The 22157-nt window shown below is 30.7% G+C and overlaps 1 protein-coding gene across 3 annotated transcripts in view; it reads right to left on the reverse strand.

The window, feature by feature from the left end:
• The window catches only part of LOC117168568 (DYRK-family kinase pom1-like), a 282401-nt gene that overhangs the window by 216164 nt on the left and 44080 nt on the right, over positions 1–22157 (reverse strand). The window contains exon 2 of one of the 3 annotated variants that reach the window (XM_033354319.1): positions 13482–13546. The exons of the other annotated variants lie outside the window; for them this stretch is intronic. The gene's annotated coding sequence lies outside the window, so the exon portion shown is untranslated. The remainder of the gene's footprint in view (positions 1–13481; positions 13547–22157) is intronic. 3 annotated transcript variants of the gene reach the window in all.

The following is a 22157-nucleotide window of genomic DNA, read 5'->3' on the forward strand; positions in this document are numbered from 1 at the left end:
GGAATTTTTCTGAGGTCAGATTCGGATTCAGCGCAGCAAAAACCTTCGGGTATAGTAGGTCTGGTCTCTGGTTCTGAGAATTGTTGGCCTGTGTAATCTTATAAGATCGATCTTTATATCATATCTCAACTATCATTAACAAATTAAATAAATCAAAAGTATAATTAAAACCATCTTTTCACAACTGATCTGACAAAACCAAGCTTCACTTTATCCATCAACCATCATAATAAAAATTAGTTGAACTCAATGCACCATTGAACCATTTTTCCACAACTAATGTGACAAAAGCAAGCTCTATATCATCAATCAACTATCATAAAAAAAGTAAATAAAGCAAAAAGCATAATTAAAACCGTCTTTTCTAAACTAATCTGACAAAACTTAATTTTATGTCATACATCAGCCATCATCAACAAAGTTAATAAAACTAAAAAACACCGTTGAAATCGTCTTTCCACAACTAGTCTGATAACAGCAAGCTTTATAAAATATTTCAGCCATCATAAACAATGTAAATAGAGCAAAAAGCATAATTAAAACCGTCTTTTCTAAACTAATCTGACAAAACTTAATTTTATGTCATACATCAGCCATCATCATCAAAGTTAATAAAACTAAAAACACCGTTGAAATCGTCTTTCCACAACTAGTCTGATAACAGCAAGCTTTATAAAATATTTCAGCCATCATAAACAATGTAAATAGAGCAAAAAGTATCATTAAAACCATATTTTCCCCAACTAATCTGACAAAACCTAACTCCATAACATCTATCAGCCATTATCAACAAAGTTAATAAAATTCAAAACACCTTTGAAACCGTATTTAAACAGCTAATCTAACCAAACCAGTCTTTAAATCAGATTGTAACCATGATTAAAAAATTAGATAAACTAAAAATACCGTTAAAACTGTATGTTCGCAACTAATCTGACAAAATCAAGCATTAGCAAATATTTTAGCCATTTTTAACCAAGTTAATCAAGCAAAAGTACTATTACAACCATCTATCCACAATTAATTGGACAAAAAAAACGGTATCAACCATCATGAACGAAGTTAATAAAATTAAAAACATCATTGAAAACATCTTCCTACAAATAATCTTATGAAGAAAAATTTTGTCATCTGTCAACTATCAAGAACAAAGTAAATAAAATTAAAAACATCATTGGCAACATCTTCCTGAAAATAATCTTATAAACCAAGCTTTATTTCATCCGTCAACCATCATTAACAAATTTAATAAAACTAAAAACATCATTGGCAACATCTTCATGCAAATATTCTTATAAACCAAGGTTTATGTCTCCCGTGAACCATCATTAACAAAGTTAATAAACAAAAAACATCATTTGCAACATCTTTCCTCGGTTAATCTAACAAAACTAAGCTTTTCATCAGATCTGACAAACAAATCCTTCTTTTCACAGCTAATTTGACATAATCAAGCTTTATTTAATGTTTTAGCCACCATTAACAAAGCTAATAGAAGAAAAAGTACCAATAAACCCGTTTTTTCACAACTAATCTTACAAAAAGAATTTGTATTATCCATCAACTATCATCAACAAAATGAATCATACTAAAAACCCTTTGAAACCTCCTTTCAACAACTGATCTGACAAAACTAAGCATTTTATCGTCGATGATCCATCATAAAAAAATTATTAGTAAACCCAACTAAAATAAGTTTTATAATTGACAAATATTTACTATTCTTAATAAGTTTTGTATCTATTAAGAGCTTTTCACTGACGCTATTGATCCACATCCGCGAATAATCGTCAATTCTAAATTAGTATAGGTATTCGTGTTATCGACCAGGGTAAAATAATTTCAAAGGTGTAAAAGTTTGCAAATGACTAGTCTATTATGCACCAGTAATCTGCAAACTTTTAAATCTTTTAAGGTAAATTATAAAGTCGAAGTTTATACTTTGTGACAAAGTGTTCTCCATTTTAATAAGTGATCCTATCACAGTGTCAAAGGTTATTAAATTTTTGGATTATTGTGAAGTGAAGTGATTTTCCCGACTTGATCCTTTTCTGGAGTCGTTGGGAAGTGACGAATTAGATGACATACCTCTAGTTGCAATTCGACTCGTGGGTTGGAACTCGGATTATGTTTGAACTAGATCAAATTATATTTTAATGAGAGTAAGCTAGTATAATCTTGACTAGCCTATTTTAAATTGGCTAGTCAAGATTATATCTACATTTAAATAGGCTATTTAAATATCAGTCGGTTTTGATTTTAGTAAATTCGCATTTTTATTTAATTAACTTTAAAGTCACAATACGTCGTCTCCTCGCCGCTTCACACCAGTCTTGCATTAGTTCATCAACTATAATAGTAATTTCCGGTACCCACCTGAAACAGAAAAAACCGTGGTTAAAAATCGATCATCAACTATTAGCAGATAAGCTTACTCAAAATAAGGAATCGTCTATAATAGGGTTGGGGGGGGGGGTCCAGTGAAAGTAACTTTACAAACTTAGATAACGTTGAGTACGTTTCCTGATGATGAATTTAAACAAAGTTTGCAAATTTGGCTCATCTTCCCTATACACAAAGGTTCGACTGGATCTGATGAGAATGATTTAGAAATTTTTAAAAATTCAAAGAAGGATCTTCAGAAGTAGCCCATTCTCTGTTAGGACCGCATCTTTTTATAGTCTGACTCGTCCTCTCGAAATATTATTTTTTAATGCGACGTTCGTGAGGAGTTTTACGAAGTGTTTTATAGTTCCCACCTCGTGCGCATAATGGGGTACATATGGACACGGATACAAACTATATAATTTTTCTCTTCCACGACTGCACGGCATGGGGCCCGAGAGTTCTCGGTTCGAGAGTTATGGCCGAATAAATTTGGTCGCGATCGAGACTAGACACCTCGTGTAAATAGAAAAGCGTCCCTGGAAGGAGCATCGCGACACTGTCGAGGAAACGAGAAAAGAAATGCACCGTGAAGTGGCGCATCCGCCATTAAGCTCCTGTCTACGTGTCGGTGCACGTGCAGGGGCGTAACCTCTTTTTTTTATCTTGAAAGCCTCCGAAACGAAACTGTCTCTAAATACCATTCCGTGAAAAAGGTCCCTCATTTCAAATTCGTTTTATTATCCCCTTTATTTTTAATCGCCTTCTATTTGGGGAAACAGAATTTGTAGAGTTAAATTGGAAAAAGAAATTTGGAGGTCGTCGGTTGTGGAAAGGGAAGTTCAATCATCATCCATCAATCTTCCCCAAAGTTATTCAACAACATGATTGAAAGCATCTTTATACTACTAATCTGACAAAACAAGGCTTTGTATCATTCATCAAACATTATCAACTCGGTTAATGAAACTCAAAACAGAATTGAAACCGTCTTTCCACAACTAATCTGACAATTCTCAGCTTTATAATACCTATCATCATCAACAAAGTTAATTAAAAAAGTAGTATTGAAACCATCTTTCCATAACTAATCTGCTACAAGTAAAAAATTTCTTGTTTTCAAATCCGTTTTGTCGTCCCCTATATTTTAAATTGTCTGCTGTTTAGAGAAAACAGAATTTATAGGTTTAAACTAGAAAATGAAATTAGGCGGTTGTTAGCTGCGGAAAGCTAATTTGAATCACCATCCATCAACCATTGCCAGTAAATTTTGTGAAACAAAAGGCACTATTGAATGCATCATTTCACAAATAATCTGAGAAAACAAAGCTTTATATCAGCCATCAACCATCATCAAAAAAATTAATTAAATAAGCAATGCTTCCTATCATCCACTAACCATAAAAAAACAAAGAATTGAATTTGAACAGGATTCGTTTTTATTTTTCTTGTTATAAATCAGAATTCAAATTACTTTCCGAAATTCTTGTTGTATGTGAAAAAATTCTCTGCTCCTAATTCCGTTCCATAAACCCAGTTCCATTTGAAAAATTCTCTGTTTCATGTTAGATTTATACTTACTTGCAAATTTTTTTATAATAATTCAGAAGCATAGGGACGCTCTTTTCCTCAAATTTGGAAAAGGTAAGTCTTAATTATAATTCTTTTTGATAATTATTAATATATTTTATGTATTTATTATACGCATAAACTCCAAAATATGATTCAGTTAGAAAATTCCCTGTCCCAAACTTGAAATTATCAAACTAAAAATTCTTTTCTCAAACTCCCTTCTCCAAAGTAAAAGTTATAAATCTTCAAGAAAATTCCTATTCCAAACTAAGCCTAAAATTAAAATCGTAATTCTTTATGGAAATTCTAAATTATATTTCAGAATTATTATTATTTTAGAAAATTGCCTGTCCTAAAGTATAAATTTCAATTCTTTGAGGAAACTCTTTGCGCTAAAACAAAAATGCTAATTCTTTAAGGAGTTCCCTGTTCAAAGGTAAAAACTATTATCCTTTACGAAAACTCCCTATCCTAAATTAAAACTGTTAATTCTTCACAGAAATTGCCGGTTCTATCTCAGAATTTTTATTCTTTTAGAAAACTCCCTGACCTGAACTAAAATTTTAATTCTTTGGGGAAATTCACTCTTCAAAAGTAAAAACTATCATTCTTTACGAAAACTCCCGAACCTAAATTGAAATTTTTAATTCTTTACGGAAATTCCCGGTTTTATCTCATATGTATTATTCTTTTAGATTTTAGAAAATTCTCTGTCCTAAAGTCAAGATTCTAAATTTTTGCGGAAATTGCCTTTGCCAAAGAAAAAATTATAATGATTTAAAAAATTCCCTGTTCAAAATTAGAAACTTTAATTCTTCGCGGAAATTCTCTGTTTCAACTCAAAAATATAATTTTTTTAGAAAATTGAATTTTCCAACTCAGCATTGTAAATATTTTGTAAAACTCCCTATTCGAAGCAAAAATTATATTTTTTCACAAACTCCCTGTTCCAACTCAAAATTATAATAGTAAAATATATATAACTACTTTTAATTTACATATAATTCCATTCGAGGGAAAAATCCCGACCACTAAATCAAATTCCTGTTTTTTTCCGATTTTCCGGTCAGGTAGACACCCCAAAAAACCTCATTGAAACCATCTTTCCTCAACTTAGGGGAAATATAATTATATGTTTGAATGGGAAAACAAAATTGGGGGTTTGTCATTTGTTAGCAGGAAATTTCAAGCATCAACCATCATCAAGAAAGATAATAATACAAAAAAACCATTGAAACTTTCTTTTCACAACTATAATCTGACAAAACCAAGCAAAAAAATCCCTCTTCAAATCCGCTTAATCATTCCGTTTGCAGTCTTCTCTTTCCAAGAAATATAATTCTCAAATACCGTACTTTACATTGGTGAAGCTTAAATTAATTTAAGATTCACGATTATAACAGGAAACTGAAGATGTTGATGCGTTCCGGAAGAAATGTGTGGTTCTGATAGAGAATCGTGTTTCGATTCCTTCTGAAACGAGTTGCAAACCAGATTTCTTAAAAATAAAAAAGATAAGGCCCCGAGGGCCTTGCCCTTTGCTACGACACTGTGTGGAGTGTGTATGCAGAGGTTCACGCTTTAACACACAGAAGAGTCAAGAGATGGTATTCACCACTATGGAGTCTCCCGACACTCGTCGTATATGGAAACGTGACTTTGAAGAAACTTTGTTGATGTCGAATGCATCTGCATTTCTACGTCCATGTCCACTTTGAAAGACCTCTAAAACTCTTCGCCATAAAGCTGATTATACAAAAGACAATTCACAAAAATTCATCTCACTGTTTGCCCAGTGAAAGTTTTTCTGACAGCTTTCCATAATTACCCCGGACGGTACTGAATTTCCTTTAATATTTGTTGGCAAAGATCCAGTTTATAGACAGAGAAAGCACCTCATTTATAATTGTCCCATCTGATATAATTGTTTTATCTGATGCGAGTGAAGGTGGGTTTCTATCTAGGATCCGCTGGTGGTAGTCATGGGTCAGTGAATCCCAGTTCCTAGTCACGAATATCTGAATAGAGCTGCAGGTAGGAGCCATGCTGACTTGCGTTTACATCGGGACCGAGTTTCCAAAGAGCAGATCTCGCAAGCAACATTAATGGGGGTAAAGGTTGATGTTGTTCAAAGACTCCTTCCTATTCCTGCTTTTATCTCATCTCCTCTCGTCTCGTCTAGTTCCATAAGAGATTTATCGATCTCAATCCCGATCTTCAAGGCGTGGTGGAGAGGACCAGGGACTCCTCGTTACCGGTCCAGAGTCGAGAAATCAATTGTCTTTGACATTTCATGCCCCCGAGGGCAAACTTTTGCCTGCTTTTGCCATCTGTGGTCTAGATCAATTTTAGAGTTGCGACTCATTAGTTAATTCACCAACTCCTATTTATCTAATTTTAAATATTTAATATTTCTGGTAAATTAGTTATCCAGCCCTGTTCTTGCTAGGCAAGTCCTGGCGAGGCCATCTGGCTGGACCTGCAGAAATTACAGTCAAGACTCCTCATCCAGACAAGACCCCATAAAGGCGTACCAACGTAACCGAGAACAGACTGTACCTTTACTCTCAGATAGGCTTCAAGTTTGTGTTATATAATGGGCTCTAGGAACGAGTTCGTACGTGCCGCAACTAAAGCAGGTGTTGTCCACTCGACCTATCATCAAATCCAACTTTTGTTGCTCTTCAGAATTACCCTCGACTTGGGTCTATACTTGCAACCAGTGAGGACCGATTAGATGAAATATTAGAGATGAGAGATCTTTTAGAATAGTTGAAAATTCTCAATTTTTTATACCCTGTTCATAAAACCAATTATTAGCCTTGGATTTTCGCTTTGAGACTCATGAACAATTCTCGCATCTTTCGTGCCAGAATGCGAGTGCAACCAACACGTCATAAGCGACAGTAGAGTCTAGAAAGATTGCCCTTAATTGAAGAATAAGGGGAGGGATGCGAGTAGATACAACCTCATGAAGAGGACATCCAAGTGTGATACATTCAATACAATGATGCTTTCACGTTGTTAAGAGGCAATTATCTCGCGTCCACCAATAAAACCCCATCAGATGTTCTTTCTAATCACCGGCAGTGTTTGAATCAGATAAAAAGAAAATTTAGTCATCAGCACCGAGAAAAAGTTAATTGAAGCATCGGTTCAAAGAAGGTTGTATGAACAGAGATTTTGACTCACTGAAATCTATTTGTTCTCACGTCATGTTTAGAATCTATTTCGGATATGCGGGCTGGCACTCGTACGGGTGCCTCCAGCCCCTTTTTCAACTATATTTATCAATCTACATGAAATACAAATTGAAATAAGTGCCTTTCCAACTAAAAATGAATACACCCAGCTTTGAGATCTTCAATCACCTTTCCAGTCTATTTATCAATCTATATTAATTCAAAATTAAAACGAAATATTTACAAATCTAAATTCATTAACTTCATTAAAAATGAAAATAAATCTTTTTCCAGCTAACAGGAATCGCAATCTGCTGTTTAAAAAAAAAAGTTTTTCCGAATTAAAAAGCAGTAAGAACTTTCTGAAAGGATTGCGAACATTTAGCAGATTGAAGCAAGACAAAAATATGAAAAATCTAGCCTCAAAAAGGACACCAATCCGACCAAAACGAACGCTGGTTAAAAAACGAATTGAATGTATCATTGAAAAATTATTTTCTAACCCAGAAAGCAGCAAAAACCCAATGGGAGGATTACGAATATTTGACAGATTGAATCAAGAACAAAATCTCAACCACTATGATAACTAAACTCAAAAAGAACATTAATTCTACACAAAACCTTCCAATCCTTTTCCAACTCTATTTACCAATCGTATTCCATTAAAAATGGAAATAAACTCTTTTACAACTTGTAAATTACACTATGTGCTGGAAGGATTCTAAAGATTTCTAAAATGCAACCGAGAGAAGAAACAAAACAATATATAAACTAGAGTAATTACTCAACTCACTGAACGGTTTTGCAACCCGAAAATCAGTAAAAACACTTGGAAGGTTTGCGAACAATTGGCAGATTGAACAAAGAAAGAAATCTATAAAAATTTGAAACATTGTGATCACTAAACTCAAAAAGACACTATTCTGATTTAAAACTCTACAATCCTTTCCCAACCATATTTATCAATCAACTTTCATTAAAGATTCAATTAATCCTTTTCCCGATTAAAGATTGAGATTTAATTAAGAAAAAATGAATTGAAGACTGCCATTAAAAAATTAAAGTAATCCCTTTTTCAACTCAAAAAGCATTATCACTAAACAAAAAGAACACCTACCCGATCTTAAAGCCTCCAATCCTTTCCCAACTGTATTTACCAATATCTCATGACAAATTTCAGTGAACCCTTTTCCAACTCAAGAAGCATTATCACTAAACTAAAAAAGAACATCAACCTGATCTTAGCTTCTAATTCTTTTCCTATTCTATTTACCCTCTAATTTCATGTACAATTAAAACAAAATTCTTTCGAAGTAAAAAAGCAGGAAGAACATTGCTAAAGAATTGCCGCAATTTGAAAGATTGAACCAAGAAAATCAAATTAAAAATCTGGATCACTGTAATCACTGAACCCAGAGTAGGACACAATTCTGATCTAAAACCCTGCAATCCTTTCCCAACTATATTTAACAATGGAATTTCAATAAAGTTTCAATAAATTCTTTTCCAACTCAAAACGCATTAGGAACACAGTACAACTTAACTATAAAAGGACATAAATCTGATCCAAAACTCTGCAATATTTTTCAAACGCTATTTACCCATTTTATCTCATTAGAAAATGGCAGTAAACCCTTTTCCAACCCAAGAAGCATTTACACCAATTTTAACCTTCACCTCCAATTCTTTTCCAATTATATTTACCTTCCAATCCCACGTAAAAACGAAATAAACTGTTTTCCAAGTCAAAAAGCAGTAACAACACTGTAAACGAATTGCAAAAATTTTCCAGATTGAACCAAGAACATAAAATTAAAAATCTGAATCACAGTGATTACTGAACCCAAAAAGAACACTATTCTGATGTAAAACCCTCTAATCCTTTCCCAAATATATTTAACAAATGGAATTTTCTTAAAGATTCAATAAATCCTTTTTCAACTCAAAACGCATTAAGAACTCAGTATAACTGCACCAATCCGATCTTAAAGTGTCGAATCCGTTTCCAACTCTATTTAACAATCAAATGTAATTAAAAATCTAAATAAATTAGTAAAATTCAACCAAGAAAAAAAACTAAAATAACGACTCTACTTAAACATCCTCCTTAATTTTTGCAATATTTCATCCTGTTTCATAATAACTGTGATCACTGGACTTCAAAAGGACAGACACTAATCCGATCCAAAACCCTTCAATTTTTTTCAACTCTACCAATTTTATCTCATGAAAAAATTTCAGTAAACCCTTCTTCAACTCGAGAAGCTCTATCACTAAACTCAAAAAGGACACCTATCAGATCGTAAAACCTCCAATACTTTCACAACTATATTCACCAATTGAGTTTCATTAAAGTTTTAATAAATCCTTTTCCAACTCAAAACGCATTAGGACTGAACTCTAAACGGATACTAACTGATCCAGAATCCTCCAATCTTTTTGTAACCCTATTTAAAAATTTAATCTCATTAACAAATTGTAGTTTCAAAAATTTCTTTTCCAACTCAAGTAGCATTATCACTAAACTCAAAAAGAACACAAATCCGATCTTAAAGCCTTGAATCCGCTTCCAACTCTATCTAAAAATAAAATTTAATTAATTAAGAATAAGTTTAAAAAATTCAACCAAGAGAAAAATGTAAAATAACGACTCTACTTAAACTCTTTCTTAATTTCTGCAATAAGTAATCTTGTTTCATAATAACTCTGATCACTGGACTCAAAAAGGACAGAAACTAATCCGAACCAAAACCCTTTAATCTTTTTTCAACTCAACCAATTGTATCTCATTAACAAATTTCAGTAAACCCTTTTCCAACTCAAGAAGCATTACCACTAAACTCAAAAAGAACACTTATTCGACCTTAAGGCCTCGAATCTGTTACCAACTCTATTTAACAATCAAATTTAATTAAAAATTAAAATAAGTTAAGAAAATTCAACTAAGAAAAAACACTAAAATAACGACTCTACTTAAACCCATTCTTAATTTCTGCAATATGTAATCTTGTTTCATTGTCGACTGACTCAGAATTGTGCCAGGCCGGGCGGTCATGAGTTATGATTCATGCTCACCGACAATGTTTCGAGACCCTTTAACTTTTTTATTTTATTCTTTTCAGAGCAAAAGGGAGGCTAAAGAGCGTGCGCATTCGCCAGTACTCAGTACACTTAGAGCTTGTTCCCCTCTTTGGTTACTTATTGTTAGATGGGATATTACAGCGCGGAGACACGCACAATGCGTTTGCCGGATCTAACGAGCTCTGCTACACACTCTACAAGAATATCGTATCTGATCTTTTTTTTTCTACGTGTGCCTTCTTAGTTCTTGCCTCGTGTCTCTCTCAGTCGACTTTTCCATGGCACGAATGCCGTTCTATTCGCGAAATCATTCGACCAATCGCGTTCCGCATCGTGAATCAAAATCTCGAATCACTCCGAACATTTTCAATCTACAGACACATATTAAGGTCCTGATAGATTGGATAATAACAAGAAAAAAGCCAACTGCGTGAGACGCATTTCACCGTGTAAATTCTGCATTTATATCAAAAAACGAACTCTGATTTCCCCGGGAAAATTCGTGATTCGGAATCATTAAATCTCGGGGAAAAGATGCAGCAGAAGGATACAACTTTCTTATTCTGCGGGCGAGGAACTAATTGTTAATTAATTTATCAGCACGAAAGTTAGTCACACCTTTTGAATTCGAGGTTTCACTGATTTTCCTTCAGGTTTCACTAATTCGATATCATGTTAGAAAATCCTGTCTCAGAGTGCAGGTTTGAAACTCCAAAACTCTGGCGTTGGTCGCCTAAAAGAACCTTGGGTTTTTTAGTTGGACCATAGCTTTTACATTTTTTTAAATTCTTTTGTATTCTTCAAAGTTTCTTGAAATCTTCTGAAAACTTGTGAATTCCCTGAATTATTTCAATTTTTCCCAATTCTCTCAATGATCTAAATTCCTTGAATGCGTAGAATTCCCCGAATTCCAGGCCCTTCAAAATAATGGAATTCAGCTAATTTAAGGAATTTGAGAGAATTTATGGAATCTAGAGAAATCCAAGAATTTAGAGAATTTAATAAATTGAATGTATTCAAAGAATTCAGAGAATTTAGGAAATTTCCAAGAAATTCAAGCAAGACAAAAGATTTAAAGGAATTCTGAAACTTAAAGGAAGTCACAGCGAATTTAATGGATTCAGGGTATTTAGTAAATTTAGAGAATCCAATAATATCATAAAAATCAAGGAATTCAAGAAATTGTAAGAAATTAAGGAAATTATGGTATTCAATATATTTCAAAATAATTCCACATACAGAAGGAATTCAGAGAATGCAAGAAATTCGGAAGATTTCAAGGAATTTAGGGTTTCACAATCTTCAAAGAATTTACAGATTTTAGGGAATTCACAAAAAACAAGAATTTCGTTCAAGAAATTCCGGGTTTCACAATCTTCAAAGAATTTACAGATTTTAGGGAATTCACAAAAAACAAGAATTTCGCAGAATTCAGAGAAATTAAGGAATTACGGGATTTCAGAAAGAATTTAAAGAACCCACAAAATTTGATAGAATTTAATGAGAACTTAGAGAATTCCGAGGAATTCAAGTAATTTAAGGAAGTGAGAGAATTCAAGTAATTCAGAAAAGTTCAGGAATTCAGAAAATTTAAAAGATTGAGAGAATTTAGGAAATTCCAAGAAACCACAGAATCCAGAAAAATGTAAAAAAAACTCCAGATATTCATGGAATTCAAGGAATTAGGAGAAATGAAATTTAGGGGATTCTGGAAATTGGAGGAATTTAGGGACTTTAGAGAAATCAAGTAAATTAGGTAATCCAGACAATTAAGAGGATTCAGAGAATTTAGAGAAATCAAGCAATTTAGAGAAATTAAGGAATTGAGAGAAATTAGGATATTCAGGGAGTTCAAGAAATTTATAGAAATGAAGGAATTGAGGGAATTCAGAGAATTGAAGAAATTAAGGGAATTGCTAGGAATTATAGGAAATGTAAGAATGCAGGAAATTCAGGATTTTTAGGGAATTCAAGGACTTTATAGAAATTAAGGAATTTAAGGGATTTTGGAAATTCTAGAATTTCAGAGAATTCAAGGAATTTAAAAGATTTCAAGGAATTTAGAAGATTTCAAGAAATTGAGAAAATTAGCAGAAATTCAGAGAAATGAAGGAATTCAGATAATTGAGATAATTCAGAACATTAAGATAATTTAGGAAATTCGCGGAACTTAGAAAATTCAGAAAATTTAACAAATTTAGAGAATTTATGAAATTTAGAGATTAAGAAATTCAGGGAATATATGAAATTCAAAGTATTTATGAAATTAAGAGAATTCCGAGAAATTAAGGAATCCCGAAAAATCACGGGAATCCCGGAATTCTGGGGATTCAGAAAATCGCAGGAAATTTGAGAAATTGATCATATTTCAAGAATTCAAGGAATTTAGAAGATTTGAAGAAATTCAGAATATTTAAGAAATTCAACGAATTCAAGGATTCTCGAGAAGTTTGAAGGAATTTAGAAGATTCTAAGGAATTGAGATAATTCGCAGAAATTCAGAGAAATTAAGGAGTTCAGAGAATTTAGGAAATTCATAGAATTTTAGAAATATAGAGAATTCAGGAAATTGAGGAAATTCAGATACTTTATGAAATTCAGAGGAGTTGGGGAATTCCGAGAATTCAAAGAAATCAAGGCATTCTGAGAAATTAGGGAACTTAAGGCATTCTGAGAAATTAGGGAACTCAAGAAATTCACAGAAATTAGGAAATTCAGAGAAATTTAGGAATTAAGAAATTCCGCATATGTAAGGAATTAAAGGAATTTAAAGAAATCCAGGAATTAAGGGGATTCAGACACTATGAAATTCTAAGAATTGACGAAATTCAGAGAATTCAAAGATTCCAAGAGAATCAGAGAAATTAGGAAATGCAGAGAAATGTAGGAATTTAGGAAATTCCGGATATTCAAGGAATCGAAAGAAATCCAGGAATTCAAGGATTCAGGTAATTGGAGAAAATTTGAGAAATTTCGAGGAATTTATAAAATTTAAAGAAATCAAGGACTTTAGAAGATGCCAAGGAATTCAGAATATTTAAAATATTCAAGGAATTCATATAAATTAAGAAATAAAGGGAATTTAGAAAATTAAATAAATTCACGGATTTCATGACATTGAAAAAATTTACGAAATTCCGAAAAATGAATGACTAAAGAAGCAATTAAAAAGTTACGAAAATTCAAAGGAATTCAATGTGAATTCAAAATAATTCCTGATAATATACTAGACAAGATCGGATATTTCAAACATTATCTTACCCCCCGATTCTGAAATTCCTTTTCGAGTTATAAATTTGTGTATGATAGTAATTCTCAGTACACACCTGAAACAGAAAATATAAAGTCGTTAAAAATCCATCAAGAATCAAATTTTTTTTAGTAGGTCAAGAATTAAGACTGTTAGTTAAAAACCATACATTTTTTTTAAAATTCGAAGCACCCTAATTTTTTAAAAGCCTATGTTTTGTGAACCACCCAAAATTCAAGTCAATATTCTTGGGTGACCTTTTCGGAAGTATGAACCTTTCATCTCAGATATCGTTACACATACGAAATGTCTCCTATCGAGAGTGTACGAAGCTCAAAGAGGCATTTATTAGCATAGTTTAGCATTAAGTGGTCGCATACTTGGTAGTATGGATTACCATAAAGCCTGGCTTCCTCTCATCTTACCTTCCCCAAACCCCCGCAAATTCAGACGAATCATGGCTCATAACAAATATTGACAGTTGCAAAAATTGCCGTTTATAAATACGGTTGATTGCAATAAATAACTCTTAAGAATAAATTCCGAAAGGAAACATTCAAATAATTCTAAAAATAGATTAATAAGTCACAATACTCTTATTTATTAAGAATTTTGAAAATATGATATCAGATTTTGATTCAGCGACCTCGACAAGGTAAAAACCATTTTTTAGATTTGTGTTACACCACATTGAATTTGTTCATTTGCATTTTGAAATTATGGTATTAAAATTGGATCCAGCGACCTCGAGAAACATTTTTTTCTATTAGTTTTCCTCCACAATGAAACTGACAATTTATATTTTGAAATCACGATATTAGATTTTAATTCAGCGACCTCGAAAATAATTTTGCCGGTTTTTGTTTCACCACATTGAATCTTCCAATTTTCATTTTGAAATTATGAATTTGGATTTAGATTCAGCGACCTTGAAAAATATTGTTCCGATTTTGTGTTCCGCCAAATTTAATCTTCCGATTTACATTTTGTAATCACCAAATCAGATTTGGATTCAGCAACCTCAAAAAATTCTGATGTGTTTTTTTTCACATTGGATCTGACAATTTGAATTTGGAAATTACGATATCGTATTTGGATTCAGCGACCTCGAAAAACATTTTTCAGATTTAAGTTCCGCCACATTGGATCTGCCCTTTTATATTTTGATAACATCACATTAAATTTGGATTCCGAGATCTCGAAAAACGTTTTTTGGACTTATGTTCTGCCACATTGTATCTCTCAATTTATATTTTTAAATCATTAAATTCGATTTTGATTCAGCGACCTGGAAAATAATCTTTCCGTATTTGTGTTCCGCCAAATTGGATCTTCAAAATTAAATTTTGAAATTATGAATTTAAATTTAGATGAATCAACCTCGAAACACATTTTGCCGATTTGTGTTCCGTCACATTGAATCTGTCGATTTATATTTTAAAATCTTCAAATCAGATTTGAATTCAGCGACCTCGAAAATAATTTTTTTTTTAATTTTGTGTTCCGTCACATGGGATCTGGCAATTTGAATTTTGGTGTTTTCTGTTTCCACACATTGGATCTGCCAGTTGGAATTTTAAAATTATTATGTAAGAATTGGATTCAGGGATCTTGCAAACCTAAATATGATTATTCTTGTATAGTTACTTGTATTTTTCCGATTTGTATTCCACCTTATAAAATCTGCCAACTTGAATTCTTAGATTATAATTTTAGAATTTATTTAGAGACCTCGGAATGCAATTTTCCTATTTTTGTTCAGCCAAATTGGGTCTGAGAATTTATATTTTAAAATAATTAAATCAGATTTGGTTTCAGCGACCTCGAAAACACAAATGTAATGATTTTTATATAGTTCCTAACATTTTTGGATTTTTGTTTCCCCACATTGGATCTGCCAGTTTAAATTTTGGTGTTATTTGATCAGATTTCAATTCAGCGACCTCAAAAATCTAAATATGATTATTGCTGTACAGTTTCTAGCTTCTTTCCGATTTGTGTTCCTCCATATTTGATCTACAAATTTGAATTTTGGAATGATATCAGATTTGGTTTCAGCGACCTAGAAAAACATTTTTCCTATTTGTATTCCGCCACATTGGATCTGCCAATTTGAATTTTTTAAATTATAATATCAGAATTGGATCCAGCGACCTTGCAAACCTAAATATCAATATTTTTGAAGTTCCTAGTGTTTTCCGACTTGTGTTCCGCCATATAGAATCATCCAATTTGAATTCTGAAATTAGGATATCAGAATTGGATTCAGCGACCTCGGAAAACATTTTTCCTATTTGTGTTCAGTCACATTGGATCCGCCAATTTGAATTCCGAAATTGACATAAAACTTGGATTTAGCGACCACAGAAAGTATTTTCTGATTTGTGTTTAAAAAATTGAATTACTTGATGATAGAGACATCAAGGGAAGGATCCTGGCGACCTTGATGAAATGGACGTTTATCCTTTGGAGACAAGAAAAACTGGAGACGGAATAATCCGAGGGCAGTGCCAAGTCATAAGCCGTGATTGTCTCTAATGTTGCGTGTAACGATCGACGAAAGTACAGCTCACGACAATAAAGTAGAATCGTTAAATAAAGATTTTAAGAACCTGTTATAAAATTGGATGTAAAATGGAGGACGAGATAAAAATAAAATATTTATGGAGCCAATTCTGACAAATTCTTGTTCCTCTTGGAAGAACTGTGATAGTACATTAAATGGTTTTTGTCCGTGCTAAGGTTCGAGAATATTTTGATTAAATCAAATTATAGTATGAAATTATGGGAAAAGTATCTCACCTAAAAGAAAGAATACTTGATTTTTCAATCAAAAATATGAATTTTTAACCAAAAAGTCGAATCGTCAATTGAAAAATGTCAATTTTCATCTAAAACTGGAATAATTAAATTTTTAGTTAAAAACTTAATTTTCAATACAAAAAACGTATTTTTATCGAAATAGTTAAATTTTTTTCAAAGAAAAAAATTTCCAACTCAAATGATTAATTTTGAACAAAAAATAGCATTTTCAAAAAAATAGTCAAACTGTCAACCATAAAAATTAATTTTTTAACTAAAATTATGAATTTTCAAACAAATATTAGTTTTTACCAAAATAGTTGAATTTTCGACAAAAAATATGAATATTTATTTAATTAACAAGATTAATTTTCTACCAAAAATGACTTTTTTAACTGTATAAAGCCTCAAGCAGAATTGATAAATTTCCAAATAATCAGTTGTCTAAAAATATGAATTTAAAATAAAATAGTTGAATTTTCAACTAAAGAAAATTTTTCAGCTGACAAAGAAAAAAAATTATTCTAAGTGTTGCATTTTCAAAAAAAAATCGAATTTTCTGCCAAAAAATTGAATTTTAACCCGATAAATATAAATTTTTAATAAAATACATACATTTTCATCCAAATAGTTGAATTTTTAAGTAAAAAATATAAATTCTCAACAAAAAATGGAAGAGTTAAAAAAAACGAAATTGCGACAAAATATTTGAAATGTCAAACAAAGAAATGTATTTTTAAATAAAATTATGAATCTTAAAAAACATTCATTTTCATCCAAATAGTTGAATTTTCAAACATAAATTCATTTTTGAAGTTAAGTTTTGACGTTATTTTTGTGTTTTTCAACCATAAAGATGAATTTTTAATTTTATAAAACATGAATTTTCAACTAAAAAAGATACAGCTTGAACCAAAGATAGAATTTTTTAATTATCAATTTAAAAAATTAATTTAAAAAAATATAATTTTCAACAAAATTGTTAAATTTTCTACCGAAAATATTAATTTTTAACTAATATATTGAATCTTGAATCAAAAATAAAAATTAAACAAAGGATTTTAATTTTGAATAAAGGAGATATTTCAGTCAATTAAGAGACAAAATTTCTTTCAAGATGTTGAATTTTCAATCCAAAAAGACTAATCTTTCAAAAACAGTTGAATTTTTAGACCCGAAATATAACTTTTGAACAACATTTTAATATTTTTATCAAAACATTTGAATTTTCAATCAAAAGTGTAATAGTAGATTTTCTACTAAAAAAAAAGAATTAACGTTCCGTGAAAAATATTATAATTACCTTATTGTGTTCATTTTATCAAAAATTACAAAAAGAGGAAATACGGTTAGAATTCGAGAAATTTTGCTTAGAAGGTAAAGTTAATTTGCCACTCTACGCTTTTTAATTCTACATATATGTAATTAACAAGAAGAAAAAGAAAATATTTTAGAAACTTAGCACGGACACGAACCACTTGATCTGTGGAACGGCCTCGAAGTCGGTAAGGTAGGCCTCCCCGTCTACTCATCTAACACGCGAGATTATCATTCCAAACGTCCTAGCACATGGTGTCATATTACTGTATGCGAAATGAATAAAAATGCAGAAAAATAAAAATAATAAATAAATAAAAATTTATTTTATCGACTTGAGGTAATTTAAAATGGAATTAATGTCGCTGGCTGTACCGTTTCTCAATCAGAGGTGCGCTGGCAGCGCAGCGTGCGAAACGGAACAAAATGAGAAGAGTCGTAATAAAATGGGATTTCTTATTGCGCGATTCTGCCATTCCTCATCACCAGGACGCCAGACCGAGTGGGGAAGGTCACGGGCGTAAAACGCACAAAGAAGCGAATCGTATTTCAGAGACCACCTAAAGAATCTTCATTTTTTTCCTTACCAGATTTTCAAAATTCCTTCCATTTTACCTCATTTACGTTTTTAAACAAATAGTTCAATTTTAGGCGAAAAAAAGATGAATTTTTATAAAAAGGAATTAACTTTAAAATTAAAAAAATTAAAAAATTTCAAATAAATAGTTGAATTTTGAATTAAAAAAGAGAAATGTTCCACAAAAAAATGGAATAACTAAACTTTTATTTACAAAACTTAATTTTTAAAATAAAAGAATATAATATTCGTCAAAGTAACTTTTTTAAAAAAATAGTAAAATCTTCAAATAAAAAAAAATAAGAATACAATTTTCAAAGTAATAGTGCAATTTTCAAACAAAAAAAAAACATACACTTTCAACCAAAAATGGAATAGTTCATCTTTAAGTTACAAAACTTAATTTTCAAAAATCAAAAATTCCTCTAAATAACATTTCAACTAAAGAAGATAAATTGTCGTCAATGAAAAAGAAATATTTCTATTTTCATTTAAAAAGGTTAATCTTCAGCCAAAAAAATCCAAATTTCCGAAAAAATAACTCTATTTTCAATCAAAGAGATTAATTTTCAATTAAAATGATGATTCTTCAACCAGAAATATGGATTTCCAAACAAGAAGATTAATTTTTTACAAAAAAAATATATAAATTTTCAACATAAAAAATTTTTCATTAGCCAAAAAAAAAGAATTTTCAATGAATTACTTAAATTGTTAATTCAACAGTTGAAATTTTATCTAAAAAAGATAAATTTTCGACCAATAAATCATGGAATAGTTACATTTTTATTTAAAAAGTTTCATTTTCAAACAAAAAAAAAACACATATTTTTGAAAGATAATTCAATTTTTAATTCAGAGATAAATTTTCCGTTAAAATGTTGAATCTTCAACCAAAAATATAAATTTCCAAACAAGGAGATTAACTTTCTACCAAAAAGTACGAATTTTCAACTCGAAAAGATAAATTTTCAACATAAACAAAAAACGTATTTTCAACAAAATAATTCAATTTTAAATTAAATAGTGAAATTTTCCATATAAAAAGATAAATTTAAACTAAAAAATTTAAATGTTCAGTGAAAAAATGAGTGGTATAAATTTTCGTTTGAAAAAATTAATTTTTAATATAAAAGATGATTTTGAAACTAAGACGATGGAATTTTAAACTGGATTATTCAAATGGTCAGTTTAAAATTTTAATTAAAAAACAATTAAACTAGAATGTTAAATGTAGTAATTTGTAATTTGTTACTCTTATTATTTAAATTTGTTTCCAGTGAAACACTTTGAATTTAATAATTATTTTTTATTTTTCATTAGAATTTAGGGAGCATGACTCAAACGGGATTTAAAACGACTCGATTTGAAAGAAAGTGGATCAAGATTTCGAAAAATATTTGCAAACCGCGTGGGCTGCGAAGGTCATTTTTTTGTTGTATAATCTTTATAGGAGGCAAACGAAGAGAAATGAAATATTGGTCATTGAGGTGTCTAAAAATAGAAGTAAAAAAAAAAAAAAAAACATGAATTTTCAGCTTAAAAAAAATTAAAATGATCAATTTTTCACAAAAAATTCAATAATAGTAATAATAGTTTTTTAAGAAAATAATCAAATTTTCAACCAAGGAGGCGAGATTTCAACTAAAATGACGAATAATGACCTGAAATAATCAAATTTTCAGAATAAGAATTTTCCAGCAATCGGAATTTTATTATTTCGAATTTTTCAGACATCCCTAAACATTATTTTCTACTACTTTGTTAAAAATTCATTTTTTTCGTTGAAGATGAATAATTTTAGCTCCAAATTCATCTCTTCAATTAGAAATTTAAATAATCAACTAAACAAAATTTTTAGTAGCTGAAAATAATTTTTTTTACTGATTTGGTTGAAAATTTACGTATTTTGTTAAAATTCATATTCTGTGCAGAAAATTAATCTTTATTGAAAACTAATTTTTTAGTTAAAAATTGAAATATTTGATTGAAAGTTTAACTAATTTTCTGAAAATGATTTTGTTGTGGAAAAGTAATTATTTTGTTGAAACTTTAGCTCTTTTGCTTGAAATTTGAACTATTCCATTTTTGGTTAAAAATTTCACCTTTTTAGTTAAAATTCAACTCCTAATTTGAAATTTCTTTTGTTTGATTGAAAATTAATTTTTTCAGTTAAAAATTCAACTGCTTGGTTCAATTTTGAACTTTTTTCAAAATCGAATTTTTTTGTGGAAAATTTATCATTTTAGTCGAAAATTCACATCTTGCTGAAAATTTAACTATTTTTTTATAAATTCAACAAAGAAGTTTGAAAATTCAACAACTTGGTTTAAGTTGAACTAATGTGTTAAAATACATTTTTTTACGATTCATAATTTTATAATTTCTGATGTTATTGTTTTCGACGAGATAAATGAATTAAATCCTTTTATGTTAATTGTTTTATGTCTAATGGTCTATAATCAATATATTAATTTAATTTCTATTTTTATTTATTAATTGTAAAAAAATACACTTTACCTCCACTGGGATGCGAACCCAGATCTTTCAGATTGCCGGTCTGACACTCACCCACTAAAATACGGAGACGAGATCAATAAATAAAAATAAATATTAATTATAGAACAGTAGTATTTTGATTTTCCCCTGATTTCCAGTTTTCCCTTGCCTACGGCTGCCCTGACTGAATTTCCATAATATTCGTTTGGTCTTGTCTGTCTCAATTACATGAAGCGACGAAACGAAGCCTTTGTTTACGAGGACCGAGTCGAAGCAAAACGAGTAATCTCACCTGAGGCAACGAAGCCAGCCAGCCAGGTTTGCTTACCAGTCTCGTAATTCTTGACCACCTGCTTCCGAAATTTGACCAGCACACTTTCTATGACCCTCTCGTCTCTTTGTCTTCTTCGACTGACTGCAACTGATGCATTTTGCTTGCACGTGAAATCGAGCATAAGAGGCAAATCTGGCACGAATTACGTAATCCGTCTCGTGGGAAAACAGAACAGGTTGCAGACTTTACGAACAATAACATCCAATGGTCTGGGAGTCCATTGGATGACTGTTTATTTGGCTAAAATACATTAAACAGTGTTTCTCAATTGCCCGCGGAAGAATAACCTGCCGGCGGCAGGAGCAGGAATGCTTGCCCGCGGCAGGAGCAGGAACGCTTGTCCGCGGCAGGGCATGATTATTTTTTAATTTGTGATGATACTCTTCGACAGAAAAAAATCGCTAAGGATTAAATACAGAAACTAAAAAGGGCGAATTTTGAACCAAAGAAATTAATCTTCACCCCCCAAAAAACAGAATTTTTTAGAAACTATTTCACCTTTTAAACAAAAAAGAATTTTCAACCAAGAAGTTTAATTTTATTCCAAAAAAGTCAAATTTTCAAGAAAACAGTTCATCTTCAACCAAGGAGTTGAATTTCTAAACCAAAAACATTTTTATTTTAAATCAAAAACAGTTGAAATCATAAAAATACGAAATTTGAAGAAAATAGTCGATTTTTTACGAAAAATTATTTTTTCTTCAAGAAAAAAAGTTAACGAAATTGTTTCGTTTTCATGAAAAATAAATAAATTTTTCGAAAAACCAAAGACATTCATTTTTAACTAAAATGATGCAACTTTAACAAACAAAAAAGAACTTTGAACAAAAAAAAAAGAATATCTTCAACCAAGAAGATTGATTTCCTTCCAAAAATGTCAAATTTAACAAAAAAGTACATTTTCAATCAAATGGTTGAATTTTTAACCAAAGTAATTATTTTTCAACCAAAATGATGAAAGTTAAACAAAACAAAAATTTTAACCAAATATTTCTAAACATAAAAAATTTGAATTTCCATTTAAAAAGTTCATTTTTAATCAAATAGTTGAAATTTCAACCTTAAAAGATTTAAATTTTAAATAAAAAACATTTCAGTTGATCAAAAAGAGGAAGATTTAACAAAATAGTTGTTTTTTTAACAAAAACAAAATAATTT

The sequence above is a fragment of the Belonocnema kinseyi genome, chromosome 1, assembly GCF_010883055.1.
Source record: "Belonocnema kinseyi isolate 2016_QV_RU_SX_M_011 chromosome 1, B_treatae_v1, whole genome shotgun sequence".
NCBI classification, from domain to species: domain Eukaryota; kingdom Metazoa; phylum Arthropoda; class Insecta; order Hymenoptera; family Cynipidae; genus Belonocnema; species Belonocnema kinseyi.